Source organism: Montipora foliosa, unplaced genomic scaffold (assembly GCF_036669935.1).
Source record: "Montipora foliosa isolate CH-2021 unplaced genomic scaffold, ASM3666993v2 scaffold_423, whole genome shotgun sequence".
Classification (NCBI taxonomy): Eukaryota; Metazoa; Cnidaria; class Anthozoa; order Scleractinia; family Acroporidae; genus Montipora; species Montipora foliosa.
Window position 1 is genome coordinate 530,001 of NW_027179727.1, and position 7,163 is coordinate 537,163.

The 7,163-nt window shown below is 40.2% G+C and overlaps 1 pseudogene; it reads right to left on the reverse strand.

The window, feature by feature from the left end:
- Positions 1-2,755, reverse strand: part of LOC137988640 (BTB/POZ domain-containing protein 2-like) — a 3,440-nt pseudogene extending 685 nt beyond the window's left edge.
- Between the last annotated feature and the right edge of the window lie 4,408 nt (positions 2,756-7,163).

The window sequence follows — 7,163 nt, forward strand, 5'->3', positions numbered from 1 at the left end:
TGTCAAAACGCTCTATTCAGATTATTTTTGCTCTCTAATAGTCAAATTTGTCTCACAGATTAAAGCTGCTCGAAGCATTCTGGTCTTGGTAGAGACCATTATTCGAAAATCTAATTTGTCCAATCAATCAATCAATCAATCAATTTATAAAAGTCATTGCGTGGGATTGAGGATGCCCTCAGTATCCGAGCCAGAGGCTCATGTATAAAACGCATGGCAAAAAGGGAAATAAAAAGTAAGAGTAAATGCATAAAAACAATAATAACAAAATTAAGTAAAAGTTACATTCATGAAATTATTAACAGTTGTTATCTAACTATAATAAACTAGATAATATTTAGTTGTAAATATGTAGACATCAAGCCTAAAATTATCACATAACATTAAAAAAAATTATGATTGGCAATAATCTCATAGACAGCTTGTCCTTAAATTTAAAAGATTAATAGACTCCAAATTTTCATGAAATGCATTTACATTGGGTGACTGTATGTACATATGTAGGTAGCTTGTTCCATAGGGAAGTGATCTTATAAGTGAAGAATTATGGAAATATTAGTTGTTATACGTTATAGGAGGGCTGAACAAGGTTACAACTGCCATTCTGCCAAAAAAAACAAAGCGTCACCAGTCAGCTACGCCATTCCTTAGTAGTGCACCCCCTCCTAAGAAAAATCCTGGACCCGCCTCTGAAGTGATTGGCAACATAAGTAGGTCCTAGGAAAAGCAAATACCCATCTTGTGTACAACCTATGAGTGAATTGGCGATAACTGTGAACGCTTCGGCGAAATAAAAGGATGAGTTGTTGATTGTGATTTACTAAGGATATAATCACCTCCAATAGCATCTAGAGAAATAATTCTCAATAACTTTGAAGAAATTCAAATTTCTTGTGAAAGCTTAATATTTTGTTCAGTCATGAATTGAGTGTCGAAAAATCTACAGTACTTGGCCTAAAAAATGGTGAGGTCGTCTGATTTAGCACCTTATCTATATCATTTTTGAACGATTTTTTTGCAAATTAATTGTCAGTACTTGCATTATTTAACCCACTTACCCCTCTCGTAGGCTTTTTAAGAGCAAGTTGTTGGTTTTCACACACAGGTCGAATAATGTGATGCATAATGTGATTCATGGTACTTTCTATACACTTCACAACGTGTCACAAGTCTGCGAATTTCATGTATTACCTTTAGGGTCAGACTTGTGGCAATTGTGTACATTTTACTAATTATTGACAGTTTGAAAACGCTGTTTTATGACTGTCAGATGTAGCGGATCAAGCAATTTAAAAAAATCTTACAAAGAAAACACAAATCGGGGAAATTGACCACCGGAAGGACTTGTTCCGTTACCGTTCTGTGTACTTTTCTTAAATGTAAACTGCACACCAGACACGTCAACCAAAGAAAGGCCGTTGTATCCCTCGACAGATCTTGGCCTAGAGATTTCTGCTTCGATTTGATAATTGGTGTTTTTCTTCACATCAAGTGGCGTGTTAAAAACAATTTCAAAGCCAGAGTAAATACCAACGTTACATTCCATTTCCTGTGACCTAAAGCTTCCCGTCATGGTTTTAACGTTGCAACGGCTGTGATCCTTGATCACTAATTCAACCCGATAGTCGTTGTTCACACAGCCAAATAAACACACTCCATGCAACTTGATGTCATTGTTCACGCAAAAAATAAGATAGTGTTTTTCCCCTGAGTAACTCCAACTCGGACTATTATTTATGTTGTTAAATCTATCACAAGTGCAAAACACAGGAGATAAACATGACCGCTTTGTCTCTAGAAAATCCCACTGGGGTGGCCCCCAATGCTGAATTGAAGAACTTTACGAGCTTGACTACTTCGTGTAGAGTAAGGATGTTTGCGTCAAGGACAACGGTTGCAAATTCTTGTTCTTTCATCAAGGGAAAGCGGATTTTTTTAACTACTGCTTCCCCAAGAATCCCTCTTTTTGCTTTACCATTCGCTTCTAAGCCTTGCATTTTGCATTGCTTTGTCGCCCACAAGTGAACAGCTTTAAACAGGTCGATCTCTTTCATGGTAAGAGTGTCTCTTGAGATGATTGCCTCAAGCAAGGAGCGTTGAATTGTCGCAAATCCATCTGACGTCACGACTTTTTCCTAATGTGTGTCGATCACTTCCCAACATCGATCTACCAAGGCTGTGTCGTCGTACTTTTCAGCCAATGGAACGATGCTGAGGACATTTGATGGATGTAAATTACTTTGCACATATTCGCTGCATTTATCAACCAGTGAAGGCACCATGTATTTCTTCGCCAAATAAAAGACCTCCATAACATTGCTTCCGCTTAAATTCACTTCATCGCTGTACATGAAACGAAACAACTCCAGCAGACTGTTATATTCACAGTCAGGCAGTTCAATGCAGCCACTAGTTTCCGCTAGCTCACCGTAAAACATGGCTTCAAACACAGGACTACTAATCGACAACACAAACTTGTGAGCTGGAACAACTTGCTTACTTTCACTTTCGTCATCGCTGTTAGATTTACGAACCACAAACTTCACATCGCTGAAAAGATCGTTGTTCAGCATAAACATGGTTCGTTCTCGGATTGTGGGCCTCTTTGTCAGCCAGTTTTCTGGGGAAGACATTTTCGTCTTGATAGGCAATTTAGAAATAGTTTCGATACTTCGCTTTCTCTTTTGTGTCCGTCAAGCCGATACTTAGCAGCGTGAAGGGTGTACAGAAATTTCAGCCGAGACAAACGTCACGCTAGTACTATGCCTCTTGTGATGCATGGATGCTTCCTGATGAACAGCCCATTTATTGTTATGTGATTGCTATGCTGTGAAACGTGAAGAGATTATTAAGTCCATAATTAAACCCAGAGAAGGGTAAGAAATGAGCATCTCGCTGATTAAAATAACTACTGAACAACAGAAACAACGGACGTCAAAATACTGATAGAAAGCGCTTTACAAACTATCAGGTTTCCCAAGTTGTCAATGCTCTAGCAAAACCACCATGATGGAATCAGTAAACTTATTCACATCCCAATATTATTCGAAATTACAGAAATTTTTCAGAAAAGAAATAAGACAATTTAAGTGAAATGCTACGCGCGAGTGAGCAGTGAAGCAGTGCGTGGAGGTCTCCTTTTGCGTATTAATATATCACAAGAGTCGGGGTGATGGGAAAGTAAACATTTTATTGGGCTGGCCTGTGTCCAGAAATGCCCCAAATTAGAAGCACGAGGATTTCAATAAGCGTCACGAATTGTCCCCTTGCTCTTCTCGCCAAGTTCAACATCACTCGTGTCTCGGAAATTAATGTCACAAAGTGTCCCCCAAATGCTGCTGTTTAAGTAAAGATTAACTGCTGTATTTCTTCAAACCTAAAAATAATGCTAACCTTTACTCTTACCTTGTTGGAAATAGATGTAGTAAGCCTTCGACTTAAAGGGACACCTCGTGTCGGATGCCGTCAAAATTAAACGTGCATCTAATTATGTGCATTTTTGGACATAAGGGATGGCCTGAGAAAAAAACAAAATGAGAATGATCTCTTTCTCATAGATAAAGTGAAATAGATTTCATCATTAAAACCCTTTTTGACCTTGAACTGACAAAGTTTCCTAACGATCTGTCACATCATGAGGTAGTACGTCTGTGATTTCTAATTTTAGCGTGGCTTTTGACAATTACTCTGAAGTGACTTTCCTTTCCGTTTACTTGCTGAGGATTTTTTTTTCTTTTAAAACTCGTGCGATTCAAGAAAAATTCATTGCCTAACTGGTGAATTCCTCAGTAAATTTCACTTGAAGAACCGAAATTGCAGTCATCGCTTCGTGATTCATGGGATATCGATTTTTTGCGTGAAATTAACGGTGGACTTCACTAGTTAGGCAATGAATTTTTGTGTAGAAGAAGGCGAGCGAAGAAAATAATTTAATTAAGCAGTACCCAGAAACACCACTCGACTCCGGAGCGAGAGGTCCGGGTTCGGGCCCAGGGGCCCGTTTCTCGAAAGTCCCGAAAACTTTTCGGGCCCGAAAAGCCATTTGTGAACCTGCCAACCGCTTGTTCAGGGAAGCCGATCTTTTAACAAGTTTTCAAGGTAACTAAACGAAAACTGACTGTGAAGTTTGATGACTTAAATCGTCTTCGTTCTTGACACCCGGAAATGGCCCGTAAAGTTTCGGGACTTTTGAGAAACGGGCCCCTGGCCGGGAACGTTAATTGTGTTGTATTTGTGGGCAATACACTTTACTCTCACGGTGCCTCTTTCCACACATGTGTATAAATGGGTACCGGCGAATTTAATGCTGGCGGTAACCCTGTGATGGACTGGCATCCCATCCGTAACCCTGTGATGGACTGGCATCCCATCCAGGGGGGAGTAGAAATACTCCTAGTCGCTTCATGCTACTGAAATGAAACCGGGATAATCTCCGGCCTGATGGGCAACTGGCTCATATGCAGACTTTACCTTACCTTGTAAACTTCGGTGCGTTTTTTTCTAACACTCTTCCTGTCCTCCTGCATTCGTAATTCGTCTCTTCTTTGATTTTAAAGTTACTTGAAAAATCTTTTAGGTTTCTGACGGTTAGCTTATAGTTCTCATTCAGTAAACCAAGTCTAAACGGTCTAAACCAAGTTCTATTTTAAAAAGCGATTATATCGGAACTTGCAATAGATACCCTAATTAATAAACATGTTTTCGAGCAAGAAATGAATGAAGGGGGTAGTTTCTAAAGAAACTGTGGTGCTGCGTCGGTGGGGAAGTAGTATACAAAAATTTGGTTTTATCAACGGAGTTGATAATGTAAACTGGCCACCGTACAGAGATTCTAAAAGCTGACGTTTCGAGCGTTAGCCCTTCGTCAGAGCGAATCGAGGAAATATGGGTTACGTGTAGTTTTTATAGTGGAGTAGGAGCTATGCTATTGGTGGTAACATAAGGCAACGTGAAAAATAGGAATATATTAGTTAAATGAAAAGCGTTCGTTAATACCGTGAGAATTAAGGGTGCCGATACGGAAGATGAATTTATGTTCCAGATTCTTGCGGCTTTCCGTCGTCCCTAGATGCACGGAAAGGCCGCAGATAGCCATGTTTTTTTTTGGAGTGGTAAGGGAGATTAAAATGACGAGCGACTTCCTTAGGTACATCTTTGTCATTCTTCTCAACATCGCGAAGGTGTTCGCGGAATCGGTCACCTAGTCGTCTACCTGTCTCGCCAATGCATAATTTATTGCATAACGTACAGGTTATGCAATAAATGACATTTGCGGAGGTACATGTGAAACGATCGGTGATCTTAACAGATCGCTTAGGTCCCGATATCTTGCGAGTGTTAACAATGAAAAGACAAGTTTTGTATCGTGAGCGCTCGCATTTGAAAGTGCCGGGTTGCTCGTTAGTTTTGAGGGCGCTTCTAACTAAAAAGTTGCCTACGTTTTTGTCGCGTTTGAATGAAATAAGTAAAGGTTGCGAAAAGATTCTACCAGTCTCGGGACGACAAAGAGGACGATTCGGACACTTCTAACAAAGATATTTTTGAAACACTTCAAGTTCGCAAATCTAAAGGGACTCCCTCAGGGGGACAATTTGCCTCTTTAGATTTAATCACCAAAAAATGCCGTCACGACATTCACAAACTTAAATTCAATCGTAACACTAAATTTTCTAACCTTTCCTCGGAAGAGTGGGCGGCGCTTAAAAATCCTAGTAAACGCAATGACATAGTTGTCAAATCGGCCGACAAAGGCGGCGCGGTAGTTGTTTGGCGGTCCGACCTTTACCAAAAAGAAGCTTTGCGGCAACTTTCGGATACCTCGTTTTATGCCAAAATCCAGAAAGATCTCACTTCCAAAAATCAAAAACTTATCACCATTCAGAATCTCATAGTTAATCAAGAATTACCGGACACTGCCACTAATCTCATCATCAACACCCCTAGAACTTCGTGCATTTACTTCTTGCCTAAAATTTACAAACCTAACAACCCAGGTCGCCCTATCGTTTCTGCCTGTAGTTGCCTCACCGAACTCGTTTCTAGCTACTTAGACAGGATTATGACGCCTATCGTCAAATCTTCGCCATCATGCATCAAAGACAGTACACACGCACTAAAAATTTTCCGCGATTTCAATTTCTCCGGCCAAGACAAACTTATTTTCACCATGGACATTACATCTCTGTACACAGCCATTCCCAATAGCGAAGGTCTTCAGGCACTCAAACACTTTTTCGATCAACGCACTGTCATATAACCAAGCTCGGAAACGCTCCTCCGCCTTGCCGAACTAGTTTTAACGCTTAATTGTTTTTCATTCGGCGGCAACCATTACAAACAAATTAATGGTGTAGCGATGGGCACAAGAATGGGACCTAGCTATTCCAATCTTTTTGTAGGATATGTTGAACACCAATTTTTTAGTCAGTACAACGGCCCCAAACCTGAACTCTACGGCCGCTACATCGACGATTGTATGGGCGCTATTTCATTCAGCAGAGAAGAACTTGATCATTTTATAACCTCCGTCAATTCTTTTCATCCGGCTCTTAAATATACCTGGGAAATTTCGGAAACTTCATTGGCTTTCCTAGATATCAAAGTTTCTATTAGTGGCAACGTGCTATGCACCAGTGTGCACTACAAACCTACAGATTCTCACAGTTATTTGTTGTATTCATCATCACATCCATCACATGTCAAGAACTCCATTCCTTATTCTCAATTTCTTAGACTTCGACGTCTATGTAGTGATGACTCCGATTTTTCCAGCAAATCAGAGGAAATGTGCCAGTTCTTCGAAAAACGTGGCTATCCTCTCTCAGTGGTCAAAGCGGGCCATCATCGCACCCAACAATTTGATCGACAGTCATCACTACAAACGTCACAAAAGGATAAGAATGACAAAATTCCATTCACCCTCACTTTCCATCCTCATAATCACGCAGTCAAAAGTATCATTCTTAATAATTTTAAATTACTCCAAAATGATCCCGAGACTGGTAGAATCTTTTCGCAACCTCCACTTATTTCATTCAAGCGCGACAAAAACGTAGGCAACTTTTTAGTTAGAAGCGCGCTCAAAACTAAGGATCAACCCGGCACTTTCAAATGCGCGTGCTCACGACGCAAAACTTGTCTTTTCATTGTTAACACTAGCAAGA